The 27291-nt window shown below is 34.9% G+C and overlaps 1 long non-coding RNA gene and 1 pseudogene across 1 annotated transcript; one reads left to right on the forward strand and one right to left on the reverse strand.

Moving 5' to 3' along the window:
- The window catches only part of LOC146905772 (beta-glucosidase 24-like), a 50563-nt pseudogene that overhangs the window by 19312 nt on the left and 3960 nt on the right, over window positions 1-27291 (forward strand).
- LOC146905773 (uncharacterized) lies at window positions 24410-26760 on the reverse strand. Its single transcript, XR_015019619.1, has 3 exons — window positions 26082-26760; window positions 25794-25996; window positions 24410-24591 (listed from the first exon to the last, which is right to left on the reverse strand). It is a non-coding gene; the product is annotated as an uncharacterized LOC146905773 (long non-coding RNA).

Raw genomic sequence — 27291 nt, forward strand, 5'->3', positions numbered from 1 at the left:
GAATCAGCCTGTTGTATGGAATGACGAAGGCCAAGAAGCTTTTGATAGCATTAAAGAATACTTGTTGGAACCACCTATCCTTGTCCCACCAGTGGAAGGAAGGCCTTTGATTATGTATCTGTCAGTATTAGAGGATTCAGTAGGTTGTGTTCTCGGTCAACAAGACGAGACTGGAAAGAAAGAACATGATATCTACCATCTGAGCAAGAAATTCACTGACTGTGAGACCCGGTATACAATGCTTGAAAAGACTTGTTGTGCTTTAGCTTGGGCTGCCAAACGCCTGCGTCATTATATGGTGAATCATACAACTTGGTTGATATCCCAAATGGATCCAATCAAGTACATCTTCGAGAAGCCTGCTGTTACTGGAAAGATTGCACATTGGCAAATGTTGTTGTCTGAATATGATATTGTGTACAAAGCTCAGAAAGCAATCAAAGGAAGTATCCTTGCTGAGCATCTTGCTTGTCAACCTCTTGATGATTACCAGTCAATCAAGTTTGATTTCCCTGATGAAGAGATTATGTATCTGAAAGCAAAAGACTGTGAAGAACCACTGATCAATGAGGGGCCGAATCACAATAGCAAATGGGGATTGATATTTGATGGTGCTGTCAATGCTTATGGAAAAGGGATTGGGGCCATTATTGTAACTCCGCAGGGGCACCACATTCCCTTTACTGCTCGAATAACTTTTGAATGCACGAACAACGTGGCTGAATATGAAGCATGCATCTTGGGCATTGAAGAAGCCATTGATATGAGAATTAAGCACCTTGACATCTATGGAGATTCTGCACTCGTCATTAATCAGATAAAGGGTGAATGGGAGACTCATCACGAGAAGTTGATCCCTTACCGTGACTATGCAAGACGTCTGTTGACATACTTCACAAAGGTTGAGCTGCACCATATCTCTCGGGATGAAAACCAGATGGCTGATGCTCTTGCTACTCTGTCTTCTATGTTTCCTGTGAACCATTGGAACGATGTGCCCGTAATCAAGGTGCAGCGTCTTGATAGACCCTCTCATGTGTTTACTATTGAAAATATGCCAGATCAGGCTGATGAAGATGTGAATAATGGAAAACCTTGGTATTATAATATCAAACAGTTCTTGCAGAATCATGAATATCCACCTGGTGCTTCCAACAGGGATAAAAAGACCTTGAGAAGATGGGCTAGTAAATTCCTTTTGGACGGAGAAATCCTATACAAGAGGAACTATGACATGGTCTTGTTGAGATGTGTTGATAAACAAGAAGCTGAGAAATTGATGCATGATGTACATGATGGTACTTTTGGGACCCATGCTACGGGTCACACTATGTCAAGAAAACTGTTAAGAGCCGGCCATTACTGGATAACTATGGAGCGTGACTGCCACAGACATGCCAAGAGATGCCACAAATGTCAAATTTATGCTGACAAGATTCATGTGCCTCCGCATGCCCTCAATGGTATCTCTTCCCCACGGCCTTTCTCTATGTGGGGCATTGACATGATCGGAAGAATTGAACCAAAGGCTTCCAATGGACATCGTTTCATTCTAGTGGCAATTGACTACTTCACCAAGTGGGTTGAGGCTGCTTCTTATGCAAATGTAACCAAGCAAGTGGTAGTAAAGTTTATCAAGAATAACATCATCTGTCGATATGGTGTTCCCAACAAGATCATCACTGACAATGGTTCCAATCTGAACAATAGCATGATGCAAGCTTTATGTGAGGAATTCAAGATCGAACATCACAACTCTTCTCCTTATAGACCTCAGATGAATGGTGCAGTTGAGGCCGCTAACAAGAATATCAAGAAAATTGTTCAGAAGATGGTCACTACTTACAAAGACTGGCACGAGATGCTACCGTTTGCCTTGCATGGTTACCGTACTACAGTGCGCGGTTCAACCGGGGCAACCCCTTTTTCTTTGGTATATGGCATGGAAGCAGTTCTCCCTCTGGAAGTGGAGATTCCATCTCTTCGAGTGATCATGGAAGCAAAACTAACTGAGGCTGAATGGTGTCAAGGTCGGTATGACCAGTTGAATTTGATCGAAGAGAAACGTATGGATGCTATAGCTCATGGACAGTTGTATCAAGTACGAATGAAGAATGCTTTTGACAAGAAAGTCCGGCCTCGAGAATTCAAGGAAGGCGAACTTGTATTGAAAAGAAGAATAAGCCAGCAACCCGACCCAAGGGGCAAGTGGACACCTAACTATGAAGGTCCTTATGTTGTCAAGAAGGCTTTCTCTGGTGGTGCTTTGATCCTTACGCACATGGATGGTGTTGAACTTCCGAATCCTGTAAATGCCAATATAGTCAAGATATACTTTGTCTAAAAAAGAAAAGAACAGCGTGGTAGGTCGGAAACCCGAAAGGGCGACCTAGGCAAAAATGCGCTTCCCGATGGATCGAAAACCCGAAAGGGAGGTCCAGGCAAAAGTTAGGGACAAAAAAAATGAATATGAAAAAGCTAGCTGAGATTGTACGCAACTCAGGCAAGAATGAGCGTCTCGATGAGCCGAAAACCCGAAAGGGCGGTTCATGCAAAAATGAGATTGATAATAAAAGACAAGTAACTATATCCGGCAAACCACCATCACCCCTTGGGGCATCTGCAACTGTCAATGATCGTCTTCATCAGAAGCTTCTGTACTTGTGAATTCAAAATTTCTATGAAATATAGCGGTCATCGTGTTCAATGTACCACCAACCAATAAAATTACCATTTTCCGAGCTTTGTAAATCCGTGAAGTCATGCCTTTGGCTGACTCTCACTCTTCTACATCAATTTGAGCCTATGCTATTGTTTGAAACTCTATTTTCTTTCTACTTTCAAGGCTAATATACAAAATATTTTCTTTCCATTTTGATAATGTCAATATCTGAAACAAACATCTTTGAAAATTAAAAAACCTCTTTTTGTCTATTTTGAAAGCAAGCATGAGCAATAGGGTGCGTTTCAGTGAAACATGCATGAATAAATGAGTGTCAATGTCTATTCCAATACGTGTTACAAGTAGGTTGTTCCCCAGGATGATCTGTGGTCAATGGCAAGAATGAAAAAACAGAATGAAAATTTGAAAAAAATGCAAATGAAAAGCTCGCTAAGTTGAAAACCCGAAAGGGCGGCTTAGGCAAAAATGAGCACCCCGCTGATTGACAACCTATGAAGGCAATTCAGGCAAAAATGGGGCAATGAAAAGAATTTATCCCCGGTGAATCGAAAACCCGAAAGGGCGGTTCAGGTAAAAATGGGTTTGAAAAATGAAAGATGCAAGAATGAAAAGCATTGACCACAGATGCGAACATCCGATGTTTACCCAGCACTGACACGCCTAACAATGGCGACCTGTATCAAAGAATCTTTCGAGGCCCCTCCTCTACTAGTTTTTATTGCCCTCAGCCGTGGTTCTGATACGTCTTTTCAACGACGGTCTCTCCAAAGAGGATTTTCATGTGAATATGTTATAGCACGAGCCACTACGTGCCCAATCTTCCAATGTTTTGTCTGTCTCTGCGAAATTACCCTGCCAAACTACAAACCAATCATGCATTTCAAGCATTCATACATGCATAATCATGCATTCTATGTGCCCATACATTTGACAATGTTGTTATACCATACATACATGTTGCATTTCCACTTTCAATTTAACTCAACTCCATCTCAACTTCCATTACAATTCAATTCCAACTCTCAATTCAACGTCTATGTCTATGTCTATGTCTATGTCTCTGTTAAACTCTCAATTCAATTCCATGTCTATGTCTATGCTTGTGCCTCTGATTATTTCCAACCTTCAATGTCTATTTCAATGTCAACTTTCAATTTAAATCAATGTCAATTCACTCTCAATTTGCTTTTGGGCCAACAATAATGGCCATGTCTATCTTTCAAGTCAATGTCAACTTACCCTATATTTGTATCTTTTCAAATCAAACTTCCAATTTGTATCTTGCTATATGTCTTGTTATGGGTCAAGTGGCTAGTTCGATCCGAAGAACAGCTTGTACCTGCTTATACGCCTGTGTTTTCGGTCAAACGGTAGGTTCGATCCAAAGAACAGTTTGTACCCTGCTTATGTTTTGTTATCGGTCAAACGACAAGTTCGATCCAAAGAACAGTTTGCACCAATCTACATGTTGTGATATTGATCAGGCAGCAAGTTCGATCCAAAGAACAGCTTGTATCAGCCTTCTGTCTATGTCTCCAGGTCAGACGGCAAGTTCGATCCAAAGAACAGTTTGTACCTGCCTATCTGTTTATGTTTTCAATCAAGCGACAAGTTCGATCCAAATAACAGCTTCTATCTTTCTATATGTCTATGTTTCCGGTCAAGTGCCAAGTTCGATCCAAAGAACAGCTTGTACCTGCCTTGTATTTCTATTCCCAGTCAAGCAGCAAGTTCGATCCAAAGAACAGCTTGTACCCATCCCTTGTTTGTATTACATGGTCAAGTGGCTAGTTCGATCCAAAGAACAGCTTGTACCTATCTTTCGTTCCCTGGTTTGCCTACCCTGTCAATGTCTACCTGAATCCCCAGTGATATGACATGCTCTGTAGACTCCAGTTGTTTGTCTTGCACTCATAATCGAAATGTTGCATGGCATTCATATTTTGAAAGTGTGAGAAGCGTATTTTTATGCCCAAAAACAGTGCAAATGTTAATATTTAAGTATCTTCGTCTCGTCAAATCAAAGACTTTGTCTCTTGACTCTCCGGACAAAGAAACTTAAATAGGGGCAGCTGTTATACCCTAATTTTGGGCCTAAAAATACTGACTCAATTCTTTTTCTTGCATGTTAAAACCATCCAAAGGGTTTTTCTTGTATTTCAAGTCATTTGATTTGTCTCTAATCAATTGCATATTTCTCTGCATCTTATTTCAATATTATTTACAAAATTCATGAAAAAGGGTATTTCAGCCATTTTCCCATTCAAACTCATTTTTGTCTTTAAGAATTGATTGTGTCTTTTCAATTGGTTTGTATGAGTCCTTGTTTCAATCCCATGTAAAAGTCCATTTCAAAAATTACATTTGAGTCATGTTGAGTCAGTTTAGTCCTCAAGGGCATTTTAGTCATTTCCAGTGTTAAAACTCTGTTTAATCTCTAAAAAAATTGTCTCTGAGTCTTTTAGTTTGCTTGTATAAACTCTTGCTTTAATTCCCTGTTAAAAAACCATTTTAAAAATTGCAGTTGAGTCATTTCGGGTCATTTTAGTCCCTAGGGGCATTTTGGTCATTTCACACAAAATTTTGACAGAGAGAGGTTACTTTGAAGTACCTCATTTATGCAGTTGGTTCATTTTAGTCCTTTTTGTGTTTTTTATTGGTTTCACTTTACGTTTATTTCAAATTACCAAATTTTAATCAAATTTTATTTTTATTTTCATTTAAGTCCCTATTTTTCTAGTATTTTCATTTTAGTCCCCCAAGTGGTTAAAATTACAATTCAGTCCTTTTTTAATTTTACAGTCCAGTCCACTATTTTTTGGTAATTGCAGGGAAGTCCCCAAGTCCAATTTCAGTCTTTTTGTCCAAGTCATCAGCCCAAGCCCACGTGTCAGCATCTCATTGGGTCAAAAGGCCACATGGCAGCCTATAAAAGGCGCATTCACTGCACAAGTGCCAACAATCAACATTCACACAGTGCCAACTCATAAACACTTTCACATTTCTCTTTCCCAAATCAAAGAATCAAAACCCAGAAAGATCTCAAGAACACAATGAAGGTTTGAAGTATCTTCAAACCCTAACCGTTTCCAGAACCTCAAATTCACATCGAATCTTCACCAATTCAACACTAAAACTACCAATTCACAACTATTTCCATCTCAATTCATCGCAAAACAACAAAAACAACAACAAATTCACAGAATTTCACGAAAGTCGCGAAGAAGAAGAAGAGTGAAAAGATCGATTTATTTTCGGTCTTTGAAGCTACGAATTCACCAGAAGCAAGGAACGAAGCTCTATTCCAAGCTTCTCTGTTCGAATCTGCAAATTTACGACGAGGTAATACCCCAATCTCCTCCTCTTTTCGTAATCTTTCCTGCATGTGTGTTCGTCTTTGCAAACCGACGTAGATCCAGGCTTTTTAAAAAGTTTCAATTCAAGTTTTGTTCGAAAATGTTTTGAAAGATTGAAAACCGAGAAGATCGAAGCTAGATCTACGCCGTTTTGCAAGGTTCTTGTGGATTTTGTTTGTGAATTCGTGTTTAGGGTTAAAAAATGAGCAATATAGGCTTTAGATCGGAGCGTTTTGAGGATTCCAGTGCCGGCATCTTCACCGGCGGCGGTGAAATCCGCCGGAGAAGACGACGGAGAAGGAGAGAGTGGAGAGTTTCTCTCTCTAAAGGTAACCCTAGAGAGAGAGACGAGTGAGGGAAATGAATGTTAGACCGGTCCTCATGCTTTTATAGGAGAGTGAACCGAACCGGTTCGTCTGAACCAGTCTGGTTCACCTCCAAACCCTTTCCTTATCCCTTTTCCACCGTCAGATCAATTCTGTGATGATATGTACGCTTGAGATTGCTTGTTTAGGTGTACCTGAACCTAGTTACCATGCGCCATGCACTCTCAGCCTTTAGATCTAGGGTTTTGATGGACTTGGATCAATCCAACGCCTCTGAGGCATTTGGATAGTCCAAGATCCATCTGTAACTTTGGGCTTGGGCCTAGTTTCCTTGCTGTGTTCGTTTTTTTGTGTTTTTTTACTATTTCCACACCGTTTCTTATTAATTACACCTCTGTTACATTCAAAATTCATAATAAAATCCTTAAAAATATTTCTATATATTCTTGCCAATTTTCTTGATATTTTTGTGATGTTGTTACATATTAAAACCTGAAAAAATATATGTGTGATATTTCTTGTTATTGTTAAAACTTTTGTGAAATCTTGCTATATTTTGGTCATGATACTTTGCTATGTGACATGGATACTTGACATATGATTGCTTGATGTTCTTGCCTCTGAATGTGTGCTTGTTTCCATTGTGTTGTGGGTCTAAATGTTAGTTTCTTATTTTGCAAGTTATGTGAATATTCTAGTGTGAAAATAAGTGTAAAAATATGCCTATGAATATGTCATAACTCTTGGCTTGATATTTCTTTGTGATTCTCATGTTATGGCTGAAATAACACCTTTGAAAATTGTCATGATATGGGGGGCTATAAGTCATATACTTGTTTGGATATTATGATAAATTTTAGGTATATTTTGCTACTTTTACGTTAAGAGTTTTGTTACTTTCTTGTCACTTTTTTTTTAGTGTTTCTTTTGCTCATAATCTCTATTCTATTATGCCTCATGCTACTAACCCTTTCATTTCATGTTTCACACATTCCATAAGCATCTCATCCTCCATCTTATATTCTTAGTCTTCATTTTCTTACACTTTAAAATTCATGCAAAAGTTAGAATGTAAAGCCTAGGGATTTTGTACTTTACCTTATGCTTTTAATTTCTTACAAGACCATAGAATGTAAACTAGGGCATATGTAAAGGACAATGGACTCTAATGATGTACACCGACACAAGCACCGACACATGCACACACATCACATGGATACTTTAGATGAATGTTTAGGGAATGTATGCTTTAGATGTATGCTTAGGAATCGCGATACTTAGAAAAATTCTCTTTTCAAAAAAAAATATATATGAACAACATAACTCAAATCATTTTCTAAATAAACTTTGGGATCAAAATCCCATTGATTTTCCCTTTATTTTCTTGAACAAAAAATTTAATGAATTTTAATCATACTTAGATTTCATTTTGCAAAATAACTAATTCAACCCCATATTTTCACAATCTTATGCCCTTGAGGCCTCTCTCTCTCTCTTATTCTTCAAAATTCCATTTTTCAAACTTAAAATCAATCAACAAAAACAAAAACCTTTTTTGGAAGAGAACTACGGTGGATTTGATCCCTTAAAAGGGTACGTAGGCAAGGAACCAATATTCCTTCAATTCAAATAAAATAAAAAGTCAAACACATTCTTCTCCCTCCAATTCTTCACTTAGTAAACCTTTAGGTGCAAATAACACTTTCAAAATAGCATTTAAAAATAAAGCGCGCGCGTAGAAAGTAAAGACGGTTCCTATAGGATACTATAGTCGTTATGGGTGCCTAACACCTTCCCGTAACGAAAACAACTCCCGGACCTCGATTCTCAAGGGTTTTTTCTTATTTTTTCCCTTCCCAAGAAAAAATGAGATATCAAAGGTTAAAAAGGTTCAAACTTAATCAATGTTTGTCACCCGAAAACCAAGATAAAACACTTGTACCTGCTGATATGCATGTGTTTCCGGTCAAACGACAAGTTCGATCCAAAGAACAGTTTGTACCCTGCTTATGTTTTGTTATCGGTCAAACAGCAAGTTCGATCCAAAGAACAGTTTGCACCTGCCTGCATGTTGTGTTATTGATCAAGTAGCAAGTTCGATCCAAAGAACAGCTTGTATCTGCCTATATGTCTATGTTTCCGGTCAAGTGACAAGTTCGATCCAAAGAACAGCTTGTACCTGTCTTGTACTTCCATCCCCAGTCAAGTAGCAAGTTCGATCCGAAGAACAGCTTGTACCTACCTGTTGTCCCCTGGTTTGTCTACCCTGTTAATGTCTACCTAGATCCCCAGTGATATGATGTGCTCTGTAGACTCCAGTTGTTTGTCTTGCATTCATAATCAAAATGTTGCATGGCATTCATGTTTTGCAAACGCGAGAGTGTATTTTTATGTCCAAAAACAGTGCAAATGTTAATATTTAAGTATCTTCGTCCCGTCAAATCAAAGACTTTGTCTCTTGACCCTCCGGACAAAGAAACTTAAATAGGGGCAGCTGTCATACCCTAATTTTGGACCTAAAAATACTTGTCCAAAATGTTTTTTCATCTCTGATATGGTCTTTGACCTTTAAAAGATTGCCAATTTGCTATTGTTTTACACTGATATTTTACCCTGCTTTGAAAATCTTTTCAATTGTGATTTTGTCTATGTTTTCTTGCATTTCAAGCCATCCAAAAGGTTTTTCTTGCATATCAAGTCATTTGAAATTGTCTCTGATCAATTGCATATTTCTCTGCATTTTATTTCAATGTTATTTGCAAAAATTCAAGAAAAAGGGTATTTTAGTCATTTCCTGCGTTCAAACTCATTTTAATCCCTGTAAAAGGTCTCTGAGTCTTTTCAATTTGTTTGTATAGATCCTTGTTTCAATTCCATGATAGAATCCATTTCAAAAATTGCATTTGAGTCATTCTGAGTCAATTTAGTCCCTAGGGGCATTTTGGTCATTTCACATAAAAATTTTGACAGAGAGAGGTTACTTTAAAGTACCTCATTTGGTAGTTGGTTCATTTTAGTCCTTTTGTTGATTTTATTTTTAGTTTCACTTTACGTTATTTTCAATTTACCAATTTTAACCAATTTTATTTTAAATTTCATTTCAGTCCTTTAAAGTTGTTTGAAGAACATTTCCAAACCCTAGAATTTCCAGAAACTAAAATCAAACCAAATTAAGTTGAATTCTTCACGATTCTCAGAGATTCAAACTTGAATCTTCATCATCGAACTGAAATCACTGCAATTCCAGCACAAATTCGTCACCAAAGCGACGAATTCGTACGATCACCGTTGAGAGAGTGAGAAGAGGAAAGATCGAAGCAAAGTTTTGAACCGGTGAAGAAGAAAAAGAAGAATCACCGATTTATTTTCGGTTCAAACCCTTACCAGAAGAATCTGAAGATTTCTTGAGGATCTTTTAGTTCGAATCTCCGATTAAAACCAGGTAATCACAAAGAACCTTCTCATATTCGAAAGAAGGGAGAGATCTACTTGTTCCTTCAAAAGACTTTGAAAAAGATTAAAAAATGTTAAAACTGAATCTTAAAATGTAGATCTACAATGTTTCACCGTTTATTTTGCAAATCAGAGTTCATATTCGTAATCAGGGTGAAAAATAGAGTAGTTTAGGGTTTAGGTTCATGTAGATCGGAGTTCAAGACTCGCCGAAATCTGGAATTCACGGCGGCGTTGATGAAGATTCCGATGAATCTTCATCTTCTCCGGCCGTTTCATTCCAGAAACCGGCAGGGAAGATGAACGGAGAAGAAGAGAGAAGGGAGAGTCTCTCTCTCTAAGTTTAAACTTAGAGAGATAATGGAAAGAAAGAAATGAAGTGAACCGGTGTCACTCCTGCTTTATAAGAATTTTTGAACCGGTCGGTCCACCCAAACCATACCGGTTCACTTGGTTCATCTCCTTCCTTTCAATCTTGACCGTTCATTTTGCCTGATGGTGACGTGTATGCTTGTGATCTATTGTTTCCATGTACCTGCTGTGCCTTATCATGTGTCCTACGTTTTCAACCACTGGATCTAGGGTTTTGGAGGGTTTGGATCAATCCAACGCCTCTGAGGTGTTTGGATGATCCAAGTCCAGCATTAACTTTGGGCTTGGGCCTGTGTTTGCTGTGGATTTCGTTTTTGCTTATATTTTTGCTATTTTGACACTGTTTCTTGATAATTAAACCACTGTTTGCCTAAAAACTTTGATAAAAATTCCTAAAAAAATTTGTTCAATGTTTTCTTGTTATTTTCAATAAATTTTGATGTGTTTTACATGTTAATCTTGATAAAAAATACATGAAAATAATTTGTTCTTTGTTAATTCAATTCTTTTTCATTTTTTGTTAAAAATCTTGTAAAAAAATTTCTAAAAATTTTGTGAACTTTCTTGCAATTATTTTTGACACTTGAAACTTGTTTCTTATGATATTTTGGTATATTGAAAATTGATAAAAATAAATGTGGAATTTTCTTGTGATTTTGTGTTACTTTTTGTTAATTTTTTTGTGAAATCTTGCATGTTCTTGACCTTAAATCTTGATACATGATGTTGAAATTTAATGTGTGGATTTGGTGATGAATATGCCTCTGAAATTGTGGTTTTGTTACTGTTTGTGATGTGATTTGTTAATACCTTGTTTTACAAGTTATGTGAGCTTTTGTTTGTGAATAATAAGTGCAAAATATGCTTAAGAATGCACCATAGTTTCTTGGCTTGATACTTTCTTCTAATTCCCATGTTAAGACTGAAATAAAACCTTTGAGAAATTGTCATGATGTGAGGATTAGAGGTCATGTATTTGCCTTATTGTTGTGATGAGTTCTTAGGTATATTTTACCACTTTTTTTAGTCTTGCTACTTCTTTTGTGGTTAATTTTGGTTATTTTGCTATGCAATTTTTACTTGCTTATATTTCATTCCTTATGCCTTATTCTACTAACAATCTCATCTATTTTGTTTCATACATTCCATAAGCATCTCATCCTCCATCTTATATTCTTAGCCTTTATTTCTTGCACTTTAAATTTTGCCAAGACTTAGCATGTAAAGACTTAGGGATTTTGTAATGTTCTTTATGCTTTTAATTTCTTGCAAGAAGTAGTATGTAAACTAGGACCCGATGTAAAGGACAATGGACTCTAAAGATGTACACCGACACTCACCGGCACATGCACACACATCACATGTATTATGCTTTAGATGTATGTTTAGGGAATGTATGCTTTAGATGTATGCTTAGGAATCACGATACTTAGAAAAATTCTCTTTTCCAAAAATGTGAACAACTTCACTCAAATAATTTTCCAAAGAAACCTTGGGATCAAAATCCCATTGAATTTTCCCTTTTATTTTCTTAACAAATAATAAAACCATTACTAAATACTTTGACAACAATTTTGTAAATAAATTGACCAACCTCACTCTTTTCCAATCTTATGCCCTTGAGGCCTCTCTCTCATTCTTCAACTTCCATTTTTCAACTTAAAATCAACCAACAAAATTAAAAACACCCTTTTTGGAAGAGAACTACATGGATTTTGATCCCTTAAGAGGGTATGTAGGCAAGAAGTCAAAACTTCTCCAATTCCAATAAAACAAAAATTCAAACACATTCTTCTTCCTCCAATTCTTAACCTAGCAAATCCTTAGGTGTAAATAACATTTTCAAATAGCATTTAAAAATAAAGCGCGTGTATAGAAAGTAAAGACGGTTCCTATAGGATACTATAGTCGTTATGGGTGCCTAACACCTTCCCATAACGAAAACAACTCCCGAACCTCGATTCTCAAGGGTTTCTCTTATTTTTCCCTTCCCAAAAAAAAATGAGATATCAAAGGTTAAAAAGGTACAAACTTAATCAATGTTTGACACCCGAAAAACCAAGATAAACCATAACCCGTTCCAACAACAACTCTTACCGAAACCTTCGACCATGCTTAGATATATATATATATATCCAACTTCTTCACTTACGGGTACACGAAGTATCAATAACATCTTACCCAACATTGTCGGAACATTCCTTCTTAACATTGCCTTACATTCCCGGAGGATTCACACTTCCATTTGCTTAGTTCACCGGCCACCTTTTGGCACAATCAAACTTCTTACTTATACTCGTTCCGAGTTTACTTCTGGGTTCACACTTCTAAGTGTATCTTCATCACATGCTTCGTTCCTCCAGGTCCTATTCAGCTCTCAGGCATCCGTTCTAATCGTCGAATGTTAATTTGAGTTGATCAGGCTCAACTAACAACAACAACTAGAACATTTACCCGGAACCCAATGGTCCCACTACCTTAGTTGTAACTTAATAACCCAAGGCACGGTTTAAATCGACCTGCTCTGATACCAAATGTAACATCCATACCAGACGTATCTAGAAAGTCTAGCACGTGCGTTAAGTTTAGTACTGGATACATTAAAATATACAACAATAAAATCTTCAAATGAATATATTATACAACAAAACGCGTTCTTACATTATCAATACAACAATTCTTGTCCATGATAAGGTAAATGCATCCTTGTAATCCGTAATCACCATGCTGCGAGTACGAACGAGCTCTTGCTGAAATATCCATCCGGCTGTTACCTTGACGTCCAACCTGTTTATCTGAAACAAATAAGGATTGGGATGAGACATAATGTCTCAGTGAGTTCCCCTAAATCCTAGGCTATTGATAGACGTTTGGCAAGTGCACCAAATACTATCGAAGTAGTAAAAATATCGTTCCCACGAGGACTGTTTTTAACTTCAATAATTCAATTGCGTTATAAAAGTAGGATGTATAAAAGTTTATTTTGTTTTGCCACTAGGCAGTAGATTTGGTTTGATTTTAAGAAATCAAATAAAAAGGTAAAGATTTGATTAAGAAAATAGGAGAGAGATGAGATCAGGTCTTCGAATCCTCTATGTTTCCCTTAATTGGTTACTGCACCTATTATTACTAATGATTCTCTAGTTTCACGATAGTTAACAAATTAGCCCTAATCAATCCCTTGAGTTAGGACCCTCTTTTTAAACTACAGCCCCTAATTCCTTAGGTGGTCTAATAATCATCAAAGGTTTAAGCACGTTAACCTAATATCACTAACAAACGATTATCCATTCCTAGACTAACCATGTTTATTAGAACAATTCAATTAGGTCTAAGTCGAAAGCTATGGTCAGTAGTCATTCGATCTCACAAAATCATGTTTATATTTGATCAGGATATAAAAAGCAGTAAGAACAATTGAATTGAATGAAAACTAGAATATCATTAATAAATAATAGAGTTTCACAGCAACATATGATCAATTAGGGTTACATAGGTTCATCTCCGACCTAATCTCTAAGAGATTTAGCTACTCATAATTGAGTTTACAAATAGCATAATCAATGAAAGAATTAAAACATACATAAACTGGGTTAGAGATGATGAAATCCTCTCCGCTGCAGCCTTCTGGGTGTTAAAATCGCACTTTCGTTCTCCAAAATCGTAACCCTTGTTCTTCAGATTGAGTGCAGTATTTATAGAAGTCATGGGCCTGACCCGTCAAAATCGCGTCGCGCCATGTATATAGGCGTGCCGCGATTTCCCTCAAACAGGGAGTATGTAATTTTGCTTCAAAAATCGCAGCACGGCTTGAAATTGACGTGGCGCGATTTCCTTCGAACAGACTTCAACATTTAAGCTTTTTGCACTCCAGAACAGTAGAAATTGCATAAGAACTCTATCAAAATGTCACAATAAGTCCCTAATATTACGTAATGACAGAATGTCATCAGCTATAGGTAACCTCAGGGGAAACCTACGGTCACCACGTGTCTACAATACAACCTGACGGTTGATTATACGTATGTGGTCATGCTTTCCTAGACGGTAGTGCATGCTAAACCCGTCATAGGTTCATCTTACTTGTTATAGGCTTCACTTCTTATACGTGTCATGGCGGCCGAGGGGAAATCTAGGACCGCATTGCCAAGAATACGCTTTACGTATCGAGGCCTAAACATAACATAATCATGACATGAACCTAAACCGGACGATTAGGGGAAACCTAAGATCGTCATCGGTATCATATTCTTTACTTGTCCTATACATGTCTTGTACTTGTCTTATAGCATCTAGTGCTCTTGTTCTTAAACATAATCTTACATGAAAACATTCTTGAATAATCACAATCATATTCATAACATGCATGGTTGTACATAAGTTCATTCATTAGGTTAGCGTTGAACAAACAATCATAATCTTGATTCATTTTACGGAGAGCCCCGGGTGGAGTAACCCTGAGAAAAAATCCCATCATGACCGATGTACGTACATCAGACTCCCTCGGTGTCATGCGGGTCCCTTACGGCTTGAACCGTTCCCCTTGAGTCGAGAACCTCCCGTATCCCCCTGATGTGGATAACAAGAGACACGAACAGCTACGTCTTGTTTACTCGGTGACATGCGGGTCCCTTACGGCTTGAATCATTCTCATTATGAGAACCCCATGTATCCTCCCTGGCGTGGATAACAAGAGACATGCCACCTACATTACATTAATCATGGTCTTGTCGTTCATAAAAGTTAAACTTGTTCATGCTTACATGTTTACCTCGGAACCTTGATCGATCCGATTAGCGGTAAATTCTTACTTGTTCATTCTTAATCATAGTGGAAAGATTAACTAATCAATCCACGGCTTAACATGCTTGCTATAACATATTACTTGTCATCTTATCCTCATATGTCATGCCTCTCTAATCTATCGTAATTCTTGCTTCCCAATTTCTCATAAATTGGCTTGAAACATTGACAAGGAACCATTGGAATGGAGGGATTTATATTTAAATATAATCCTTGAAAATGAAACAGAATTTTGCCGCTGTTTGCTCGGAACAACACAATTTTCAAGTCACTTTCTGTATTTGTCGCCGTGGCGACACATTTCCCGCCGTGGCGACAGAAAGGCAGAAAGTCATGCTTTCTGTTTTTCAGCTTGTCGCCGTGGCGACACATTTCCCGCCGTGGCGACAGAAAGCTTGTCGCCATGGCGACAAATGGCGTGCCCGATAGGCCATGACAGATCAGAACGTGTAAAACAGCCATTTTCTTCAAAAACCTCCAATTTCAATGACCCAATGCATATTTCAACTTTAAAAATCACATAGACACTTAAAATAACATTAAGATGGCAAGGATTAACAAGATTAGTGGACATGGCATGAGGAAGGGGAGAAATCATAAACTACAATCTCATGTTTTCTTTCATGGATAAACACATAGTCCCAAGGGTGGGAAAACTATCTATAGAACTCACCTAATCAAGTTCTTGTGACAACTCCAAGTTCCAAGCTCAACAAGCCAAAACTCTAGCTTTTGTCCCACTTGCAATCCTTTGATCAAAACATACCATCTTGTTATCCTTTCTTGCAAACTAAGATACCTTATTCCATATCCATGAAGAAATCATCTGTTGAACCATCTTTGAATTTACAACATGCAACCCTAACTCTTGCTTTCAAAGTAAACTCATAGTTGATTCTTGCTTGCTTCATCAATCCCATGCACCATATTCATCAAGAGCTCCCAAAACAATAACCCAAAGCCCTAGCTTCTTGATCAAAACCAAACCCTAGATTTTTGAATCACTTCTTGAGAGGAGAAGTAGAGGAAATCAAACATAATACAAACTTCCCTTAGTTTAAAGTTCAAGAAGAAACATAATCTTAAGGCTTGCCATGATGGGAAGAAGTTTTGGAAAGGATTTGTAGAGAAAAGAGTGGAAGAGGGCGAGAGAGGTAGAGAGAAGGAGGAGGAATGTCTTTGCCAACATAGAGAGAGAAAGGATAAGGCAAAATGTGATATTTTCCACCCAAAAAACATATAAATATCTTTTTCCATGAAATTACAATTATACCCTTGCCTCAAGCGTGTTTAGTTCAACACCGATACTTTTTCCGTATTAAGCTGATATCTCAAGTAAATATTTTCTGTTACGCTTACTTTCCTTAAATTTTAATCCTCTGACACGATCGACTAGTAATATTCTGATACTAACAGGCGGGATGTTACAGAGAAGTTAGATTCAGAAGTTTCTAAGATTAAATTGTTATGAATAATTTTTAATTTATTTCAAACTAGCTCAGTATATGACATTTCTTTTAGATTAACTCATTAAATTATATTTCCATTTCTTATTTCACAATTTGCAGATGTAATAACTGGTTTTGGATCTGCTTCAGTACAGGTGCTCATGATTAAGTTGTATATAGATGAATTTATTATCTTATTAATTTATTAATATTTTATAGATGAATTTTATAGATAGGAGGAGAATATCCGATTTCATTCAAGGGGTTCCTAAATTCGGCATAAGTTATGGTGCATGATAGACGTTTGGCAAGTGCACCAAATACTATCGAAGTAGTAAAATTATCGATCCCACGAGGACTGTTTTTAACTTCAATAATTCAATTGCGTTATAGAAATAGGATGTATAAAATTTATGTTGTTTTGCCACTAGGCAGTAGATTTGGTTTGATTTTAATTAAATCAAGAAACAGAAAATAAAGATTTGTTAAGAAAATATGAGAGAAAGATGATATCAGATCCTTCGAATCCTCTAAGTTCCCCTAATTGGTCTACTGCACCTATTTGTTATGAATCCTCTTCTAATTTACGATGATTAACAAAATAGCCCTAATCAATCCCTTGAGTTAGGACCCTCTTCTTAAACTACAGCCCCTAATTCCTTAGGTGGTCTAATAATTCTTGAAGGTTTTACCGAACGTTAACCTATTATCACTAACAAACGATTATCTATTCCTAGACTAACCCTGTTTATTAGAACAATTCAATTAGGTCTAAGTCGAAAGCCATGGTCAGTGGTCATTCATTCTCACGAAATCAAGTTATATGTGATCAAGATATAAAAAGCATTAAGAACAATTGAATTAAATAAACTAGAATTGAATTCATAAACAAAATAGAGTTTCACAACAACATGTGTCAATTAGGGTTACAAAGATTCATCTCGGATCTAATCTCTAAGAGATTTAGCTACTCATAATCGAGTTTACAAATAGCATAATCAATGAAATAATTAAAACATACATGAATTGGTAAAAGGTTGAAGAAATCGCCCTTCTAGCCGTCTCCGATGTCTCAAAATCGCACTTTGCTATCCAAAATCGTAACCCTTGTTCTTCAGGATTAGTGAAGTATTTATAGAGTTTTGGGCCTGAAGTTGCAAAATCGTGCCGCGCCGTGTTAATAATCGCGCCGCGATTTCCTTCAAACAGAGATGTTGAAATTTTGCTTCTTAAATCGCGGCAAGGCTGGAAATTGACGTGGCGCGATTTGCTTCAAACAGACTTCAATATTTCAGCTTTTTGCACTCCAGAACAGTATAATTTGCATGAGAACTCTACCAAAATGTCACAATAAGTCCTAAAAATTACGTAATGACAGCATGTCATCAGTGCATAAGCCATTTCCTTATGCACCATGCATAAGAACTTCATAACCATCAGATTTGTTTAATGGATCATGATTTGCTAGTGTATCTTAAAAAGGAAGAGAGGAGCACACATGATTAAAACGTTAACTTATGCCCATCATTTTTAAGTTTCTCTTTCTTTAGAGAACTCTCTTCTCCCTTTCCATTTCATTTCTTCACTAAACAATATTCTCTTCTCTCACTAAACAATATTCATCTTCTTCACTTCAATGTTCATACGTTTCCAGATTCCAGCGCGGTGGCCGGTGGTGGCGTCGCCGCGCCGGAATTTAAAAATTCTCCCAAACTTGAAAACAAACACATATTCAGATATCCTTTTTTATCCTTGTTACAAATCCAGACTTAGATTTTGAAAATAATGAACACAGAAGCCTAGATCTACAACTCAAGAACACGAAAATCCTTTTTCATACGTTTCCAGATTGGCATTCATACGCAGTTTAGAAGAACAAGACAACAACAACAACAAGGAATCAAGATCACACCGTTAGTTACTTCCATATTGGAATAATAACGACAAGAAAGCACAAAATCTTACGCCACTCCTTTCTATAGTCTAGCCTTGCCCCGTCTTTAATATATTTTTTCTTATTTTCACTACTGTCATTGAAATTGATAGAGAAAAAAGGGAAATGAAGGCAATAGTCAATTGCTAAGGGCCTAGCTAGAGTTCTATTAAGAGATGAATGGTTAATAACATAAACCTTGTTGAGTGTGTACAAGTTTGCATATAAGTAATACAGGTAATAACGAGTATGCTGGATTGAATTCATTTGTCCACTGAGACCTTATATTGAGAAGTGATTTGGATCAATTTTGTAAGGCATTTGACGTAACTATTTTTGTATTGTAAAATTGTTAATTGCATATCTGAGGGCATTAAACACTTATCAAAACCATCAAGTACATTTAATGGTTTTGGAGTACAACTCACAAAAACCATTTCCACAATAAAATGGTTTTGGCATAGATTGAGATTTGATTCGTAACATTAAACCATATTAAAACCATTAAACCATACTTATGGTTTCAGTAATAATTTCAGTGTATAAGATCTTAATCATTATTAAAATCATGTACCAATATAATTTAATTAAAAACCATTACACAATTATTTTGTTTTCACGTACAAGACTATCAAAACCATTAAACCATACTTATGGTTTCAGTAATCCATACCCTGAAGTTAGTGAATAATGGTTTAAATGTTTATTACACTAGACTCTTGACCCGTGCTACCGCACGGGTCATACCACGTAGAAGTTAATTGAATCAATAGCAATAATGTAAACATATGTAGTTGATAGAAGTTTTATATCAGTTTTAAAAATATGTTCACTTCTAAGACAACAATAGCAACAAAATAAAATGGTAGCATACATAACAAAAAGGTTTGAACATTAACCATCAAGATACATTACGAAAGACTTCGTGATAAAAGGAAGACTAACCAATGATAAAAATATTAATTGGCTTAAAGAAGAGAATAGTTGTATTCTCACAACTGAGTGGTATTTAAATAGGTAATTGGCAAGTCTTCTTTGAAAGTTTACTAATTTACCATCTATTCATGACCTGAAATAACGATTAGCAATAATGAGAGTTTCTTTTATTCACAATGAAATATCATTAATCAATTTAATAAATATCTAAAATTTGACTTGTTACATGGAGGACAGTCAAATTTCTAATTTGATTTTTACGATAAGTACGTGCTAATCTTTCTTTCCTCTTCATGAAATGTCATTAAGTTCCAAAAATGTCATTACTTTTTTTTTTATTCGATTAGCATTACTAACCTCTTTCATTTCGTATGAGCACTAAGTTTATTTTATTCAAAATGATGTTAACGATTACCAATAATGAGCAATAAGTTTCTATTATTCACAATCAAATATCATTAATCAATTTCATAAATATTTGAAATTTGACTTGTTACATGGAGGACAGTTAACTCTCATAAACGATTTTTGCAATAACTACGTGGTAATCTTTCTTTTCCTTTTCATGAAATGAAATGTCATTAAGTTCCATAAATATCATTACTTTTTTCTCTTATTCGATTAGCACTACTAACCTTGTAAATAAAAGCAATTCTCAAACATTTCGTGGATTACTGCATAGTGCATAAAAGCAATTAAACGCAATTACTAAATAAATGTTGGAGAGTCTTATGTTAATATCATTATTGCAGTCATAATTGCTTTTAATAGGTAGTAATTGATAGAGCACTTAGTGCATACTGCATAAAGCAATTAAAAGCAATTTCTATACGAAAATATGCACCTAAAACGGTTCTGTAATCAAGTCCTATACGAAATGCAATTAACATCAATTAGTTATAGCAATTAAAAGCAATTCCTATACAAAAAGCAATTAAAAGCAATTAGTGCATACTGCATAAAAGCAATTCCTATACGAAAATATGCGCCTAAAACGGTTCTGCAATCAAGTCCTATACGAAAAGCAATTAAAAGTAATTAGTTATAGCAATTAAAAGCAATTCCTATACGAAAAGCAATAAAAGCAATTAGTGCATACTGAATTAAAGCAATTAACCTTGATACGTATTAATTTTTGAAATAAGTACGTGCTAATCTTTCTTTTCCTCTTCATGAAATGAAACGTCATTAAGTTTCATAAATATCATTACTTTTTTCTTTTATTCGATTAGCACTACTAACCTTTTCCATTTCGTATGAGCAATAAGTTTCTTTTATTCACAATGATGTTAACGATTAGCAATAATGAGCAATAAGTTTCTATTATTCACAATCAAATATCATTAATCAATTTCAAAAATTTTTGAAATTTGAATTGTTACATGGATTACAGTCAAATTAGTAATTCGATTTCTGTAATAGCTATGTGCTAATCTCTCTTTCACTCTTCCTGAAATGTCATTAAGTTCCATAAATATCATTACTGTTTTCTTTTATTCGATTAGCAATAGCTACATGGTAATTTTCATTTTATACTTGCACGTAAATGTGAGTATCAAAATAAAATTGACTACTTGTTAACAGAATTGCACATAGTCATGCATTGCTTGATCTTAAATCACATCATAAAGACAAACGGAGAGCATCAAAAAAGTACAATTTCCGTAAATAATGGAAACAGAAAATTTAACAAAAAATATACTGCATCAATTTTTTGTCGCCCATAGAAGATTTTTCGTGATATCTATACAATATTTTTTTCTATATTGAACTCGCAATCTGTTAACAAACTTGTCCAAATCCGTTATAGGATTTGGATCTAATGGAGCTGAAAAGATCAAAAATTCAAAAAAATTAGCACAAGCTGAAAAATATAAACGAAACAACACATAAGAGATCAAGAAAGAAGATGAAACATTGTACCCTTCAAGCAGTGCAATGCTAAGAGAGTTAGTGCATCACTTTCCATTGTTAAGTCTAAACTGTTTTGATGTAAAAATGATGGTAGGAGGGGATAATTGGTATGCAATCGTTAATATTGAAAGTTTCTCAAGTTAACATGAGGAGAGGATGTGGTTTAAAAGTTTGTAGGGGGTTGTTAATCGAATTGGCATTAACTACGTTTTCAATTGCCATTAAAAGTGTGTTATTCGTTTTCAATTGCATTAAAAGTGTGTTATTCGTTTTCAATTAGCATTAACTAAGTTATATGATTGAAAATGAGGAGTTTGAGAATAGAGATCGAATCAACGGGTGAGATTAGATTAGCATGTTTAGGAGGGAAAAATGCTAGGGATTAGGGCAAATTAGGGCAACATGTTTGCTAACCAAGTCTACCTTTTATAATAAAGGATTTGGTCTTTTGTTTTATTACAAAACCATTATACAATTATTTTGGTTTCACATAGAAGACTATCAAAACCATTAAACCATAATTATGGTTTCAGTAATAATTAGAGAGAAAATAGAATATGTGTGGCTTCTAAGATAAGTAATAAATTATAACATTTGGTACAAATTAAAAATAAATTCACATCACAAAGACTGCAATACGCATTGCAACAGCTGCAATGTCTGCAATCACAGTGACTAATATCATAGAGATAGTAACATAATTATGGTACTTGTAACAAGATGCAACATAATTTCCTTTATAGAGATAGTACAAACTATAATGCTTCATAGCAGGATTCATATAGCCATTTTTGATTAAAAAAAAACATAGGATAGACCTGATATATATTTGGTAGCACAATGCTCTCAAACAGGCCATATTGCCTTTCCAATTCTAGTGGTGAGTACTTAACATTTTTCCCCCTTCATAGTTACAAAATTCACCAATTACATTTTGCATGCCTTCACTAAATTCATATATATCTCTATAAGGTCTTTACTTTGGAGAACATGGAGCAAAAAATAAACACACAAATTAAAATAATCAAGGAGAATATTCAAACAAAGAAAATAACAATAATAAAAAAAACAATAAAAGATTAAAGTGATTTTAAGAAGAAAAATAGAAAAAAAAAATTAAGGGAAAGGGGGTGCAGTGTGTGAACAGTGAGGGTGTAAAAAACAAATAAAGCAAACAGGCCTATAGAGGAGAGGTATTGAGCTTGCAGTTGATTAATGGGCTGGGATTTATGTATGGTGCATAAGGATTTCCTTATGCACCATAACTACTCCCCCTAAATTCTTCAAGTATTCCTAAGCGTGCATCTTTTCCATCTGATTTTATCTTTGGTGTCGGATCTTTTGCCATGCAGGTACACGTTCATAGTTCTTAGGTTAATACCTTTAAATATTTTAAGCTATTTCTTTATTTAAATTTTTAAATAATGAAATTAATGATAAAGAAAACAAAATTCTTTAATTGTCTTAACGGTAAATTTAGTGATGGATTTAGAGATGTATTTCACAATTCCCGCCTCTTAATTTTTCTCATTAATTTTTTAGTATCGTAATTTTAATTAAATGTAGTGAACAATTTATTATTTATAACCAGCTGTAGTTTCTGAATTTAGATTGAAGGAGCTGCTCATGAAGGAGGTAGAGGATTAGGAGTGTGGGATGATAATGTTGAGCGACACAAAGGTTTATTAATTGATTTTACTCTCATATATATATATATATATATATATATATATATATATATATATATATATATATATATATATATATATATATATATATATATATATATATATATATATATATATGCAATTGGTGTCTTGAAACAATGTTACTTTAGTTTCTTTTCAAGTGCAATTTAAGTCTTTGTATACAAACAAATGATATGAGTGGTTTTTTGGGTGTTTAATGATAGTTATTTGTCTTTTTTGTAGTTTTTATTATTCCATCATATATTAACACTATTTTTATTAAATTACCGATCAAGACTACTTTTTACAAAGAAATAATTGTGATATTGATCTTTCAAAAGGACAAAAAATATAGATTTTTTTTTGTCAAAATAGTCAGACACTTAGAGAGAAATAGATAATAAAAAAAAATACCTCATATAGTAATCAATTTTATGTCTTCCCCATTATTATTTATTTATTTATTTATTTTGCTTCATTCATTAACAACTTGCAGCAACGTTTGTGGATGGTGATAAGTTTTCTACATTAATTGAACATTACAAGCGATACAAGGTGAATATGCCTTTTGATTTTTCTTTTACGGATGATAGTCTAGTATATCTACCAAATGTCATGTTTTAATTTTGGTTTTTTTTGTTTTTTTTTATATTTATTTTGTAGGAGGATGTACAACATTTGAAGCATCTTGGAGTGGATTCTTACCGAATGTCTATCTCATGGAGTAGAGTTATGCCAGGTAGTTTTTTTTATTTTTAAATAAAGTAATATAGTTAGTATAAGATAAATGCTTATAAATGGGCCAATAATTTTTAATAAAGAGATCAGTTCCATTTTAATAAAGAGACCAACTACAAAATAAATGTCCCTTACTTTATTGCCTAGTTGTACCTTGGTGTATAAGAAATTTTTGATTTTGTTTAGGTTTAGCGAAAAAATTCGTAAATTACTTTTGTTTTTATGGAAGTAAATGGCATTACTTTCCCCACCTTATGAGTTTATCTCGCGCCCTATTCAGATTCTAAAATTTAAAATGTTTTAACGTGTTTTTGAGGTTTTTATATGAAGTTTATGGCGTTCAAATTCTATGATTAAAACAGCTCAATATTGTTTTACTCGATACATATTTTTTAAAATTTACTGTTGGATTGTAAGTTCATATCATATAGATCATTCATGTAATTTTTTACGAAAATTGAAAATCGTTTGATATGTTATCGAGATACATAGATAGTAACGATTTATGCTCTTTTATGGAACACCGATAATCTTGGTGTATCTCAATAACATATATAACGATTTTAAATTTTCGTAAAAATTTACATGAATTATCTATATGATATAAACTTACAATCCAATGGTCAAATTTAAAAAAATATGTATCAAATAAAATGATATTGAGCAGTGTAACATTGATATAACATTACACTGGTGTAATTTTGTAACACCCATACTAGAAATTACCTAGGATATCTAGTATGCTCGTTAAACTTGGCATTGGATACATTAAAATTACAATAATAAAATTTCTTCTGAACATATTATAAAACAACTTGTCTATACATTTCAAATAGTACCACTGACGTGTACAACATACATGCAATGACAAGTAAACATAATTGTCCAGCTTCTTTTGCTACTTCATCACGAACAGCCATGCTTGCGAACCACCTGTGTATCTGAAATAAAATAAAAGGGATTGGGATGAGGCGGGATGTCTCAGTGAGTTCCACCTATCCTAGGTTGTAGGCAATCTCAGGGAACTAGGATTGTCATCTATCTCTAAACTCAACCCATTTCGGGTTTATACAGTTGTGTCATGCATAACTGAGCGATCGAGGGATAACTAGGATCGCTGTCTGAAATACTAATATAATTCTGATACTAATACTAAAATCTTAGCCATAATTATAATCTTAATGTCTGTCATATTATGTTAGAAATGTTAGCGTTGAACAAACAATATTATCTGAGTTGATTTTACAGAATAAACCCAGGTGGAGTAACCACGGAATTTATTCTACTCTGACCGGTAATAATTTCCAACTGGCGGGAACCCAACTGACGGGGATACCGGACTCCTCTGATTATCGTGGGGTCATCCTCACGGATAGTGTCCGTTCCAACTGACGGGAACCTTTCGTATCCAACTGGCGGGATAGCGAAAGCCATGGCTTAAACATGTTTTAATACTATAAACTGACTGATCTCTGATAACTGAAATAACCCTCAACTCCACTACTAACGGGGAGTTAGAGAGACATTTTATCTTAATTGATTTCCTTATAATAATATTTCTAAATATGTTAATAAAGAAATAGTAATTCCGTCTTTATCCTGAAATAATAATAGGTTGCTCATAGCTATGTCATAATAAATTTTCTCGGGTTTGTGACCTACCCATCACTGATATTCATGGCTAATTTATTCTAAACATTTTCTTGCTTTCTCAAACATAGGCATTATGGTAGGATATAAATTGGAGAATTCCAAAACATGTTCGGCTACATATCCGGAGAAATGAGAATTTAAATCCTTAGCCGAACAATGACCATTCATTTTCTTAAAAGTTTCATTTACATTATCAAAGGATTGAATTAAAGTCATAAAAATCCAATAATCTCAACTTCCGGAATTTTAGCCGAAATCATGTATTTATTCACAAATGCATTAAAACTAGTCTAACAATCTTTCCTCCAATTCCTACACTACCATAAGCATGTTTATTAATATAAGAGCTATTTCAGAATACACTAGCATAGGTATTTAATTTAAGTCATAATGTCACTAATTATGTTCTAATGCACAATATCATAAACCATCATTTTAGTGGCATAATATAACTACCCAAAGGGAAGTTTTTCTATCTAAAGGAACTCACCTCATCCTATTCTGAATCCTTGAACAAATAAGCATCAGCCATTTCTCTTCACTTCTGCCTTTATTTCAATTCTCCAAAGAAAAACCAAAGTTACACTAGCTTAAACATCAACAACTTAATCTTTGGTTCAGCACAAGTCCTACATCAGTCCCCATACTTCAAAGTAGTCTCTAGACTTCAATAATGGGTCAAAATTCGTGAAACTGGTACCGAAACGTCGGAAATTTTGTTATCTATCCATAGCATTAAAAATCACTTGATTCCAAGTTATAGAGAGAAAGTTATTACAATTTTAGTGGAGCCCTGTCCCAAAACCCGTAGCAATTTTCCAGCAGAAATTCACAACTTCAAACGCACTTTCTGAGTTCGTCATTAATCCAAATCACACGAAATTTATATCCGATTTGAAGGGAAATAAGTGTAGAATCCGAAACTTCAACAATATGATGAATATACTACCAATATGCCATACAAATTTTTACCCAATTTTCATAAGGTTCAAGTACAATCACCTTTAACAACAATACACCATTTTGATCACCAACTCATCTTTCTTACATCAACAACAAACAATCAACAATGATCTTCAACAACAATTCTCTAATTATCTCATTTCATGAACCAAGCTACTATACCATGAAAATTTATCATAGAAATTCAAACTTTCTCACACAATTCACATACCCATTAAACTTAATCAACAATTCAATCTATAACAATTCAAATTCAAGTTTTAATTTAAGATTCTCACCTTGTATCAACTTTTGCATCAAACCCCTAACTCCTTTATTCTTGTCTCTTGCTCCTAACCATCTTCATAACCCACCATGAGTACACACCAAGTCCAAAATTAGAATCAAATTCCCAAAAGCTTGATTTTGGAACACTTTTCAAAAGAGAGATGGAGGGAAGGTTTTGATTAAGATGGAGAAGGGAAATTTTTGGTGCTTATAAGCTAACCAAAGTGGTCTAAGGATCCCATGCTTGTAATTTGTGTGTTGATTACATGAAGAAATTGAAGAAAAGGGGAGATAAGCATGAAGAGAGGTGAGGGGCGGTTGGGAGAAGAAAGAGAAGGGTGGAAAAAATCTGATTTTGGTAGGAAGAGAAATGAGTGGAGAAAATGAAGAAATTTTGTATGGTTGTCCTCTGTGAAGCCCGGATACGAGATACGATACGGATACGATACTGCACCGATACGCCGATACGGAAAAATTTCAAAAATCAAGATACGATACGGCTGGGATACGTTAATAAAAAAAAATTATATAATTAAATGTACAATATAATTATAACCATTTTTTTAATATGCAAATATATTAACAAACACAAGAAACCAGGCTCGTAGCACATTAACATAAATATAAATAATATTGACGATTAAGAGAGTGATCATTAGTCAATTACATACGCAATATATACCAAATTCGTCCGATACCAAGACTTCGACGGTGGCCAAAGTGGACGGCGACCACTTTGGAAGAAAAAGTTGAAACCC

The sequence above is a fragment of the Medicago sativa genome, chromosome 7 (genome assembly GCF_051527215.1).
Source record: "Medicago sativa cultivar Bolivia chromosome 7, Bolivia_mono, whole genome shotgun sequence".
Taxonomy (NCBI): Eukaryota; Viridiplantae; Streptophyta; class Magnoliopsida; order Fabales; family Fabaceae; genus Medicago; species Medicago sativa.